General features: G+C 42.8%; 1 protein-coding gene across 2 annotated transcripts in view; it reads left to right on the forward strand.

Moving 5' to 3' along the window:
* Nucleotides 1-13904, forward strand: part of FEZ2 (fasciculation and elongation protein zeta 2) — a 1097840-nt gene that overhangs the window by 534880 nt on the left and 549056 nt on the right. The gene's annotated exons all lie outside the window — the stretch shown is intronic.

The following is a 13904-nucleotide window of genomic DNA, read 5'->3' on the forward strand; positions in this document are numbered from 1 at the left end:
GTAACTTGCTACAGATCCCCCACCATGCCCCAGGGTTCCCACTCCTCATTTCTTGATACACTGGAAAATATTAGGGTACAACCCAACACCCAATAATGGGCGATTTCAACTACCCCACCATTAACTGGGAAAACTACTCATGTACCAACTCTTTTGCTCAACATTTTCTGGAATTAATAAATTCCAGTGCCTTGAATCAAATTATCCACACCTCCACCAGGGACAGCAATATCCTAGACCTGGTCATTACCAACATGGGCGACTGGTGTTCTACACTAGAGGTCAAGTCCTCGTTGGTCAGATCCGACCACAAGTTAATCACCCTAGACATCCACATCCCGCCCCTACCCCCCATTAGGGAAACCACCATAAAAAATTTCTCCAAAGCCAGCCTCACGCTTCTTAAGACAGAAGTGGCAAACTTCACGACACCCATGCAGACGGACAACAGAGGTACAACTGCTGAATCCTACAAAATGCACTTTATAAGCACTTACACGAGTGCATGGATCGTCCTATCCCTAACAGAACCAAGACGCTATCCTCCAAAAAAAGGAAGCCAATCTGGTGGTCCCCTGCCATAAACAAACTCTACAACAGAAGAAACTGTTGCAAAAAAAGAGTAAAATCCCATGATTGGAGGAGCTCCCTGGTCAGCCTCAGTAAGAAGCTGAGATCCCTCATAAAATCCTCCAAAGCTAGTTATGAAAACAAAATTGCCACTGATTCTAAAGACAACCACAAAGCATTCTATAGCTATGTCAATAATCTCAATGGCAACACTCAGATCTGCTCTGAGTTACTCCACAATGGCACTGATATTGCCAACATCCTGGCAGATAGGTCCAGTGCTAACTCCCCCCCCCCCCTCACCCCCTAAAGGGCCCATCTCTATACTGGAAGAATGCAAAGTTCCTGTAATCACGGCTGCACAGGTAAAAACCACTCTCTCCAAAGCTAAGAACACAGCATCCATGGGACCTGACAACATCCCAGGTTGCATTCTTCACAAACTGCAGAATGAACTGGCACCCCACCTAAGCACCATGTTCAGTCATAGCCTCACCTCAGGCTTTGTGCCCACTGAATGGCGCACAACAATGGTTATCCCACTCCACAAAGGGGGAGCCACCATGGACCCCAGGAACTACTGTGCCATTAGTCTAACGAGCCTGCTCTGCAAGGCCATGGAATGTATCATCATGGATCTTCTACACAAAGACATTGGTAATCTCCAAACCCTGGACCCCACACAGTTCAGGTTTGTAAAAGGCAGGTCATGTCTCCTAAACCTGATAGACTTCTTTGAAGCAGTCACCAAAGCTATAGACGAGGGTAAGGTGGTTCACACAGCCTATCTAGATCTCTCCAAGGCTTTTGACACCACCCCCCACTCAGGAATTATAGATAAACTCACTAAACTAGGTATAAATCCCTATGTCACAAGATGGGTTGCCAACTGGCTCACTGACGGAACCCACACTGTGAAAGTAGCAGATTCCAAATCCGACTTCAGACCAGTGACAAGTGGAGTACCACAGGGTTCAGTCCTGGGTCCTCACCTGTTTGGTATCTACTTTTCTGAAGTACAGGATAACACAGAAAGTCTTTGGCTAACGAAGTTCACAGATGACTGCAAACTAGGAGCCATAATCGAAACTCCTAATGATGTGGACATCCTGCAAAAGAGCCTCACGGATATAGATGCCTGGTGTCAAAGCCATGGCCTCAAGCTCAATGCCAAAAAGTGCATTGTCATCCCCTTTGGTAAAAACTCTGTACCGATGAGCTACCACATAGGTGGTAGTCTCCTTAACACCGAAAGTGTGATGAGACCTTGGGACACAGGTGGACAGTAGTCTCTCCTTTGATAATCACTTTGCCACAGTAGTCAGGAAATCCTTCTACAATGGCACACCTCATCATAAAAGGTTTCTCATCCAGGGAAAAAAAGAGGTCATTGTTCCCTTCTACTCGTCACTCATTACACCCATTATAGAGTATAATGCCCCTTTTGGTATGTACCTCACAAGACATCTACAACAACTGGAAAGACTGCATAAATACCTCACAAAGAGGATTACCTGCCTCAAACAGATGCCCTACGCAGACCGTCTCAAAAAACTCCCACCTTACTCCATCTAATATCACCTACTCAGAGGTGATCTCTGCCTAACATACAAAGCTATGTCAAACCCAGAGCTGTTGGACATGCTCCACTTAAAGAAATCCCAATCCCTCCAAGCTGTACGCTCTAGGGACCTAAACCTTGTCACTACAATAAACAGAACATGCTGGAGGGATAGATTCCTGTCCCAGTGACTTTTCATACTCTGGAACAAACTACCTATCTATATCAAACAAAGATCCTCATTAGCACTCTTCAAGAAAAATCTTGATGATTGGATGGGAAATAGGAAATTCACCCCGAGGATCACCTCTGTGGCTCTGCTTGACAGGAATACAGGAAAATAATTTTCTTGCGTGGCGAAAGCCAGGGTACCTTTTTGGCTAGGCTTATATAGGCCTTGGGGCCGATAGGTTCATAGGTAGGTACTAGGCTATCATTGAGTACAGTGCCCCTTTGGTATGTACCAATTGTTGGATATGCCTGGTTAGAAACATCCACACAGGTTTCTCTCTAAAGGAATACAAGGTGTAAGTAACATGTCCTATGCAGACCACCTTAAGGCCCTAATCCTGTATTCTGTCTCCTACAGGCTGTTGAGGGGAGATCTATGCCTGGCATACAAGGCCCCACTCTGATGGACCTCCTGCATATTCACAAAACAGCGCCAGAATTACCTGTTTTAAAGACTTAAATCTTGCCTGTGATATAAATAGGACCTGCTGGAGAGACTGGTATGTTTCCCAGAGACTATCCCTTCTCTGGACAGGCTTCCCATCTATGTGAATCAGAGTTCCTCGCTAATCCAATTCAGGTTTAACTTGGACATTTGGATGGGGAACAGGAAATTCATCCCTGGTTTGGCACCAGTGTCTCTAATGGAGACAAGCAGCCTGTAAATGTTTCACCTCCCAAGCCCCTGCTTACACTTATCAAGGGTACCACAACTTGTCAGTGATTTGAGATGCATGACTAAGCTTAAAATAGCCCTTGTGGTTGCTAGCCTAGTTAACCTATGAATTGTACGAGTTTGGGATCTTGAGACATCTAACCAGTCAGGAGATTTGTGGGAAAAGTGGGGTGGACAGGTTTTTGATTTAAAAAATCTCAGAACAGGCTTTATGGTAAGAATTAAGGCCTCAGTCAAATGAGTGTCAAAAGTTTGAATTAGCTAAATTGTGATACTGTTGTGCTTCAGTGGTCTGTAACCCTTTGACTGTAGTGCTGTACTTCAGAGCAGCCCAAATCTACTGCTATTGGTGGGAAAGTGTGCAACACAGTCAAGTCAATCAACCTCAGCTCATGAAGCAGTGCTACAGTTCTGTTGTGCTGAGAAATGTGCATTACAGCATTATCAACCTCATTGTCTTTGTCGCAGCGCACACATGCTCTGGCTTGGGTTCTGTAATGACCAAGGGTGCCTGTTAAGGAAATGCATAATTTGCTAAAGAGATTCAGTCTTTGTCAACACATAGGACTATTCAAAGAATGCATGGTCTGCTTGGTATTTTTTTCCAGGCTGCTGAAGTACCACCCTATCCCATGAAATGTTGCAAATCTTTCCTCCGTTTTCAGGTTTCTTCCTGCCACTGAAACTATTTGGTTAGATCTGCTTTGGTAGTTTTTCAATGTTGAAATTTGTTTTCATTTTTTAAAGGTTGTGAGTATAGGTCAACAACTTCTTCATTGTTGTTTTCAGGCTTTCTTCTACTTTAATTTACTTTTCTGTATTGTATAGGCATCTTCCCTTTCTTTTAAGCCATTATGCCCTGTAGCATAGCACCCATTTGGTTAGTTTATTATTTCCCTTGGAAGCTTTGTTGTCTTATTGGTGATAACAGGTACTTTGAGCTTTGTGCGTGTTAACTGTTTTGAGTTCTTAGCTCTTATACTTGGGTTGGGCTTTTAATTGGTGTTTTTGGTTTCTACAAGCTCCGGTTCTACTAGTTCACTAGTCTGCACTCAAGTCATTAGCCATTTTGGGCCATTTTTTGTTTCTTGCATGCATTATGCTTTTCAAAATGCAAATACTCAGGGATTTTCAACAGAGTATTGTGTTCCCTCCTTTTCACATCGAGTGGTTGTTGAGAGTTTTGCAGACCTTTGGATCCCTCCTACGTTCCCTGTTTTCTTAGTTTGAATATCTTCTTCAAGGTCTCATTCCTTATTCCTTTCACGTTTGAGTTTTGGAGGGATTTTCCAACTTTTTTCTCAACTCTGTCAGTGGCAAGCTGTTTTAATCCCTCGATTGTTCTAGTTTTCAGAGAAGCAGCCAGGTGAATCCTTCATAGGAACTTCTTTAACTTTTAATTTGAATGGCAATTCATAGCCCACAGATGTTCTTCGTGTTCACTGTTGCAGTCATCACATTTGGGTTATCTGTTTGCAGTAGCCCTCAGTCGGCCTGATTAACAAAGTCTTGGGTCCTGCGTCGGTTGCTGTCCCTCCTTCCATGATGTCAGGTCATCAGGGGTATAAAACATGCAGCCAAACGCCATTGCATCAGTCTTTCTTGCCGTGCGGTGCCTGAAGCAGAAGCAGATTGCAAGTGCCGGTCGGCCGACTCCTCAAATTTTCGTTTTCGAGTTTCAGAACCAATGTCTTCAACTAAAGCTAAGTACCCCGTTGGGGAAACTTTTTCTTGCTCCTTACCGATGTCAGTAAAAGTTAATAATTGCATTTCTTGTGGAAAGCAAATATCTCTCAAAGATTTTCATTCGTACTGTATTCCTTGCCTAGGCCCTGATCACAACGTACCTTGCTGTCGGTTTTGTGCTTTATTTAATCAACGCACTATCCGTCGTCTGTATAGTTTCACCTCTAAATATTTCGGTTCTCGGTTCAATTATCCAGAAATGTCGTCGGTAAGCCATCCGACTACCGAAATTCAAAAAAACGCAAAGATAAAGACAGCGACAGTCCGCCTAGGTCCAAAGCTGCCGACGACGCTTCTCCTAAGCCAGTCGCCAGTTCACCGGTACTCAATGAGGCGCTTTCACAGCCCCTGATACCCACTACTTCTGATTCACGGGCCTCTACTGCGACCCATTCGGAGTCCGGTATGCCATGAGATGCTTCAACTGTGGATGTCTCTACCTTGGATGGGTCCAGAGCTGCTGTGCAGGCATCGGCTTCTGAGGGTGTATTCAGGCCTGTGGACTTGAATATTAAACAGATGCCTCCTTCTTCTTTAAGGCCTAAATCTCGAACCATGCCTAGAAAACCGATGCTCAGGCCGCATGCTCAGGCCTCTATGCCTAAGAAACAAATGATAAAAATGGCTGAAGATCTTATAACTTTAATCAGGGGAAGCCAACCACCCTCTTCTAAGAGACCTAGGACTGAAATTGTTTATGAATCTCTGATTATTCTGATTCTTCTGATGATCTGGGTTTACCCTTATCTACTTATGAGGATTCTGATGCAGAGAACTCTACTCCCTCTGCTTCCCCTCCAGAGGATTTTTCTTTTGGTGAAAACATGCACACTCTAAGGGAGCATTTCCACTGGGAAAGCCAAGATTTTTCTGATTCGAAAAAGTGGCTTAGGGATTTCTTACTCTTGCCTCAGCATAGGCATTTAGCTATACCTCCTGTACTAGACATTGTTAATGCCTTTTGGAATCTAGCTTGGCCCCTGATTCTTTACCTCCTGCTCCCAGAAAACCTGACAGATATTACAGGGTTCCTGATTCTCACAAGTTCCTTTTTAAAAATCCTGTTGCGGATCCAGAGACTATTTCACAGGGGAATAGGGGCATTAAGGCCTCTACTGCCAAAAACCCTACCCCTTCTGATAGAGACTCCAAGGCGCTGAATAGATGGGGTAAGAAGGTTTACACTTTTGCAACCTTGGCCATTAGGGCCTTAAACTGTCAGTTTCATATGTTAAAGTATCAACAACATATTATTGGATTGCTTAAACAGAAAATGAGGGTGATTCCTGACTGTGCTGAAAATAAGTAATTACAGGATTTAATGCATTCTGCTGAACAGGTTGAAAAACATACTTTGCAATGTGGGTTTGATTCTTTAGAGGCCTCTTGCATGGCTGCTGCTGCTGTCACTGGGTCTGTACTCAAAAGGCACGCTTGGCTTAAGGAGCAATCTTTGTCTGATCATGTTAAAGCTAAACTGTTGGATGCTCTCTTAAATCAGGACCGCCTGTTTGGCAACAAAGCTGAGTAAGTTCTTAAAACGATGGAAGATAACTAAATCTATGTAAACTGTTAAAAGATTTCTTACATGTTCAGCCTCCAAGATTTAGTAGGCATTGGCCCTCTAAGAACTGGTCCTTTCCGGCTCCTTCCAGGCCTTCTCAATCCAAACCCAGACACAACAGAAATCCCAGGTTTCAGTCCCAGGGTATGCACAAGACTAAGCAGTGGGGGGCTTCCGCTTCCAAATCTGGAAGCAGTAAGACACCCCCCTATGGAAAACTGTCTCAATGACTTGTTTTTAACCAAGCAATTCTCAACTGAATGCTCCTTTAGGGGGAAAGATTGGTCTGCAGGCCAAAAACTGAGAACTCATTACCCAGGACAAATGGGTTTTAAGTATAGTGTCCCAAGGATACATATTTCACTTCCACACATTACCAACACCAAAAGGTTGGCCAAATCTACCCCCAAATCAGCGGGCAGAGGCTTAAAAGCAAATATTCTCTCTTTTAAACATAAAGACTATTCAAACTGTACCAGAAGAGGAAAAAGGACAAGGTTTCTTCTACTCAAGACTTTTCCTGGTACCCAGAAAAGACAATTCATGTTGTCCTATTCTGAACCTGTCTACTCTACATAGCTTTTTGGTTATTCCAAAATTCAAGATGCACTCTTCACCAGTTGCTTCCTATGCTAAGAAAAGATGCCTGGATGTTAACACTCAATTTAAAGGAAGCATACCTGCACATCTCAATAAGGGAATCTTGCATAAGATACCTACACTTCAAAGCAGGCTACAATCACTACCAGTTCTCTGCACTGTCCTTTGGCTTATCTACTGCGCCCAGGGTATTCACAAAGTGTCTAACCCCAGTCATCACATTTTGCAGGCAAAGAAATATTCAAATATACCCATGCCTGGATGATTGTTTAATTCAGGTAGAAAGCCAGGACATACTTTTGAATCATCTGGCCTTTGTACAAAGGGTGCTAACTTGTCTGGGGTACACCATGAACGAAAAGAAATCACACCTGGTACCCTGTCAGCAGGTCATATTCTTGGGAGCAAGCTTGAATACAACTTCCCAGATGGCTTTCCTCATGCCAGAGAAACAAATTAATTTGACAACCTACTTCAAACAAGTGGCCACAAAAACCCTACTATCTGCAAGGCAAATACTGCAAACCTTGGGGTTCATGGCCTCCTGCATTCTTCTGATTCCATATGCAAGACTGCATATGAGGAAACTACAATGGTATCTAAAAAGACTATGGTGTCAACATTCTCAGGATCTAGAAGCAATGATTCCTATCCTACCTTGCCTATGCCTAGAGTGTCTTTGGTGGGCAGAGGCCTGCCACCAAAACAAGGGACTACCATTCACAAACCCTAACAACAGATGCATCAGATTATGCATGGGGGGGCTCACCTGGCAGGGAAGTGCATTCAGGGCAAATGGAACCCAAGGCAAATGCACTTGCATATCAATCAAAAAGAAATGTTAGCTGTACAGCATACTCTGACAGCCTTCAAGGACCATATTCTTCCAGGACAATTAATGGTAAAGACTGACAACACCACTGTTATGTGGTACATAAACAAGCAGGGGGGTACACATTTTTACCCCCTATGCAGAGTAGCCATGGCATTATGGAACACAGCCCTGAGCTACCAAGTGCATCTACAAGCTCAATTCCTGCCAGGAAAACTAAATACACTGGCAGATGAACTAAGCAGAAACCTCATGGACCCACACGAGTGGAAGCTGGAACCAACGATTTTCAACATGTTGACAAGCAAATGGGGGAGCCCAGATGTAGACCTGTTTGCCTCCACCCCCCCCCCCACCCTAGAACTATCAATTGGACAAATTTTGCACAAGGGCTCCCCACAAACAAGCTTGGAAAGTGGTCTTCAGCTGGAAAAAACTATCAGTTTATGCCTTTCCTCCTCTGCTTCTGCTCTCCAATGTGCTACTAAAGATCACACAAGACAAACCAAGGACAGTTTTGATTGCACCAGACTGGCCACACCAACACTGGTACCTCCTCTTGAGCAGTGTGTCACTGTTGGCCCCATGGTACCTGCCTCAGACTCCTACCCTGTTGTCTCAGCAGGAGAACCCAGATCCTGCACCCTCAGCTTCAAACACTGAATCTAGCAGCCTGGCTTATTACCTAATCTCTCCTTTACCGTCCCTCAGTAAACCAGTGATGGATATCATTTTGGAGGCAAGGAGGCCTAGTACTAGAAAATCTGATGCTGAAAAATGGAAAAGATTTTGTGCCTGGAACCAATCTCAAAGGATGAGCACAGCAGTGCCCAATTTACCTCAGATTTAACAATACTTAACTGAGATGCTTCACAAGGGCCTGTCTTTCTCCTCCATCAAAAGTCACGCCTCAGCCATTTCAGCTCATTATAGCACAGAACTTCCCCTCTTCTCTCATCCACTGCTCAAGCAGTTCCTCAGAGGGGCCAAAAATGTACAACCACCCAAGAGAGCTCCAACTCCAGCCTGGGACCTTAACTTTGTATTGGAAAAACTCACTCTTCCTCCTTTTGAGCCAGCTGCTACTGCAAACTTAAAATTCCTTTCCTGGAAAACAGCTTTCCTTTTAGCAATCACTTCAGCAAGAAGGGTATCTGAATTACAAGCTGTCATTGCAGTGGAGCCTTTCATCATCTTTCATGCAGATAGGGTGTCTCTCAGGACCAATCCCTCCTTCATGCCCAAGGTGGTATCCAGTGTGGCCCTCAATCAGCCCATTCATTTGCCAACTTTCTTTCCTAATTCACAGAACAAAGGGGAACGGATACTGCACTCCTTAGATGTGCACAGACAACTTAGATTCTACTTGGACAGGACTAAACCTCAAAGGAAATCTGACCAACTGCTGGTGGCATTTGCTGCAGGGGCAGAGAGGAAGGCTATTTCAAAACAAACCATTTCCAAATGGATAGGCCATTGCATTTATTTCTGCTACAAGCACCATGGAAAACCTATCCCACAAGGGATTAGACCCCACTCAACCAGGGCTGCATCTGCCTGTACAGCCTTTCTCAGGGGCATCCCTACCAGGGACATCCTAGAAGCTGCTACCTGGAGTTCTGTACATACTTTCACCACCTCACTCTTAATGTATCTCTAACACTATCTCTATCTCTTCCTACCTTTTCCCTTCCTCTGTCTCCAACCTCTGTTAATTCTTACAGTCTCAAAACAACATGTCTAGACTGTCTCCTATACTCCACCTCCCCTACATCTCCTACTAGCCATTCTTATTTTCCTTTCTTGTTTCCTAACTCCTATACAACTAGATCCTGCCCACTTGAAATAAGCATCTGCCTAACTATTAACTCATTTTGCTCTAAGCAGCTTAAATAATATTGTAACTAGTCACATTTTCTTCTGCTGATTGTTTAAAACCTTTTTTGTAACAACTCACATACTTGTCTGCCAATTGTTAATACTCTGTATAATTGAATTGCCTGAGGAGTTTTTTTTTCTCTCCAGGTCTCTGCTTGTAAGATCCTATAGCTGATTGTTACTACTATGTTACTAAAATTTAATAAATTGTTTTCTAGTCCTGAGGAGCTTTTCTCCCCGGGTCTCTGCTGAAAATGAGCCAAAAGCTCAGCCAGACTAACCTGGTTAACAAATGTATAATAAATAAATAAAATAAATGCTTTCACCAAGCATTACCATCTGCCAATTTTCTCTAAATCCAGAGCTGGCTTTGCCACTGCAGTCTTGCAGGGCTTTATAGCTGGTCCTAATGCTATGTAAATTCCTCTTCCCATCCTTAGCTTTGGGAATCTACCCAAATGTGATGACTGCAACAGTGAAACACGAAGAACATAGTACAGTTGTGTACACTTACCATAAATGTAGATGTTTGAGTGTATTCATTGTTGCAGTCCTGGTTACCCTCCCTCCAGCCCCCTTACTTCTTTTGGCTATACCTCTACTCTCCTTTATTATACTCAAAAGCTTTTTGGTGTGTTTGCTTTTTTGTTGGAGGTATAACCTTGTATATTTATAGATTTAATTGCTTCCCATTAGGGGGCACCTGACATCTGGGGCAAGAAAAACTGATGTAATAGCGTCGGCTGCATGTTTCATACCTCTGATGACCAGACGTCACGGAAGAAGGGACAGCAACCAACGCAGGACCCAAGACTTTGTTAATCAGGTTGACTGTGGGCTACTGCAAGTAGATAACCCAAATGTGATGACTGCAACAGTGAGTACACTTGAACATCTACATTTATGGTAAGTGTACCCAACTGTACTTTCTGCTCCTCAAATACCAAAATGCCAGAATCCAAACTGTTGTTTTTCTTGGACTTCAACATAAACTTCAGCTATGCTGAGTCAGCCCTGGTATTCCCAGTGTCAGGCCCTTTTCCTCCTATGCCAACTGGTGCAATATCCCAGCCCTAAGTGGATTGAAGTTGGCACACTTGTTACAGGCATTCTTACCCAGCTCTGATTCAGGACCTGCATTAGACTTTGTGTTGGAGCTTGCAGGCCTGGCTGTGTCTCCTCTTTCTAGGAAGCATGCATCAGGGCTGATTGAAGCCCATCTAGCATCTACTAGGCCAGCTTCAAGGGAGACTGCATTGGATACTCAAACTATGCAGACTTCAGAAACTCTACCAGTTGTTTTATGTGCATCAGCTTTCCCATCTATGCAGGATCCAGCACATGTGCATTTGGCTCTGTCGGGAATCCCAAGAGGAGTTTCCTTGGTATTCTTGGCAGAGCCAAGCTTGTCTCTCCTAGTAGGTTATATTTATTTTTGTGAGATGGAAGAATCTTCCAGAAGTCTCTCACTGGAGGTTTTTAGCTTTATTATGCTGTTTCTGTGTAGGGAGTTTGGATCTGGAGGCGTCCGGTTATGTCACTCCCTCTGCAGAAGCCTGCTATTTTGCAATTATTACAGTGTGTGTGTGTGATACAGAAAGGGGGGGGGTAGGAAATCCCCCCATAAATGTACCATCCCTCTTTCTGAGATACTGTGTAATGTACAAGTCAGACTGGTAGTTGGCAAAGAGGATTAAGGAGTTGTCTCCTGTGGTTTGGTGATGCAAGGTGTGATTTTTGTTAGCCTCCAATGCCTAACTGTGTGTGACTTTGAGCAAGTCACTTAACTAGACACCACTCCCGGGTTGAGTCTGAAAATGGTCCTTAGAGATCAGTTCTCTACCTTGGAAAACAAATACAAATAAATAGGTAAACTGTTCTCCTGGTTGGCCTCTTGCTTTTTTTAAGTGATGGAGCCTATCATTATTTAGTGATCCTTTATTTGGATGTATAGGTTTGTTCCATGCTTCAGTCACTAGAGTAGACTTCTTGGAGGTTCAGGTGATAACACCCTTCTCAGTGGTGTGGAGCACTCCCATTTTTCCTTCAAATCTCCCAAAAATGTTGCCTTGGTGGAAGATTAAGCTGGAGTTGAACTACCATTTGCAGGATGGATACCATGTGTCGCTTCTTTCTCCAGCAGTGGGTATTACACTGGGTCTTAATGAGGGGACAGAGGCAGCACTTTTCATCCTTCATTTAGATGAGCTCAGGATGATGATAGACCCTGTTTAGTCTAGCCTTCCTGACATGGGCGTCAGGCTTGGTACATTAGTTAACTCTGATCTATATTTTTGTCCTTTTAGCAGATCTTGGGGTATATTACTGTCCAGACTGTGCCCAGGAGCAAGGTGGAGGGTCTGTTGTGGCCACAGATTTCTCCTCCCCTTCTTTATTTCTTCTTCCATGGCAGAGTTCATTGCACAAAAACTGTAGTTTTAGCCACTGATAGAAAGTGAAGGTATTTTTTTTCTTCCCTGTCAGGCTTTCATCTACAATGATGTTACTCTGTCCTGGTTTTTCCATTTTCTGGGTCCTAATAGAGTTGCCTGTTTCTCACACATTTATTTGGAATCTACCTTTTCCTTTCTTGCCAGATCCTGTTTAGCTGTCCAGGTCTGCATGGTATCTGCATAATTTCTTCTGTGCCACAAAAGGCACACCGGTGATCAGGAGTGAGGTATGGTATGCTTCTCATTTGCTTTGAATGCTCTGAGATGCAGTAATTGGTATTTTCTTTTAGGATGCTGGAATTAGAGTTCATTTTAGAGTTGACCAAAGGAATTCCAGATAGTGTGCATGAGGTTAACGTAAGATAAAGACTTTATTACACCAGCTGCAATAAGGTTAACGTAAGATGAAAGACTTTATTACACCAGCTGCAATAATGTCACAGGATACCTAGCACTTCCGTTTACAATAGGTGGATTAAAACCTGGTATATTGGGCTAACGTTCTTTGGATTTACTAGCTATAAGCTGCATACTGGAGTACTATACTGAAAAAGTGATAAGATGTACAAATTTGCATTAGCAAGTATATGCACACATACAGTTAATCTACTGAGAGAATCCACTTTTTCTACCAGGTGTAAACACTCCATTTTCTCTCTCTCTCAAAAAAATATTTCCATTTCTCCATTCTTGATATCTTCTGTCTGTGTATGTTTTTTATTATTTTGTTTAGTCTAATTTTTCCCTTGTGGATTCTTTGGTGGTTTTCAGATCTTTGTTTCTCAGATTTTCTAAAAATGATTCTATTACATCAGGCTTATGTATGGTAAGCTGTTCTGAAGATTCTAAACTACATATAGTTTTATAATACAACAGTCTGAGACTAGATGAATTGAATTTAAGAAAAAATACAAACATGCAAGGCTGCTAGTCAAGGTTAACAAAGCACACTATTTGTGAGCAGATAATCACTGAGCTACATGCTGTCCTCCACCTACACAGTAATCTGTTCAAGGTTGAATCTTCTCACAGATATGTGACTGCATTGTTCATAGGGATTCATTTACTTCTAGGCATTCCATGAAAAACAGCCTTTGGTTTAGAATCATAATTGAGATTGCTGTTAAGTATTAATAAACGGCAGTGCATTATAGTAATATTCTTTAAACCAAAATGTCATATATCTTGAATTTTTGATCTGTCCTCTGTTAAACTAGAACCGTGCCTCTGTTTGCATTAACTATTTTACACACACACACACACACACACACACACACACACACACACACACACACACACACACACACACACACACCTATAGCAGAAATAAGCAAAGTAGCACAAATGCCCTATGAAAGGTCATGTCCTGTATTCACATTTGTTGCACATTGTTATTACAAAGAAGCACTTCCTATTTAAACCATAAAAAGATTACTGATGTCATCACAGTTCTCAAAGATATGAAGCTTTGTTTATTTATTAAATAGCTTGTAATATGCATGAATATTTTATTAATTTGTTGTGCCACATCTTCATGTATTAAGTCAGCAACTAAGCTCTCTAAACTATTGGTTTGTCTTTTCAAATCAGGTCACCCCTAGGTCTTATTTGTTAGGGGTCTTGTAACAGATACTAGACTTTGTGAGGTGTTGGGGAAGATGATGGTCATGACCTTCTCCGGTGACATCCTTCTGGCAGCTGTCTGTCTGTTCTCCTTTCAGGTCTGACAACTCAGTTGATATTATAGACTCCATTAATCCAACAATATTCTGGTTGGCAGTGGGACCAATTTT

The sequence above is a fragment of the Protopterus annectens genome, chromosome 1.part2, assembly GCF_019279795.1.
Source record: "Protopterus annectens isolate FY-2018-M chromosome 1.part2, PAN1.0, whole genome shotgun sequence".
NCBI classification, from domain to species: Eukaryota; Metazoa; Chordata; order Ceratodontiformes; family Protopteridae; genus Protopterus; species Protopterus annectens.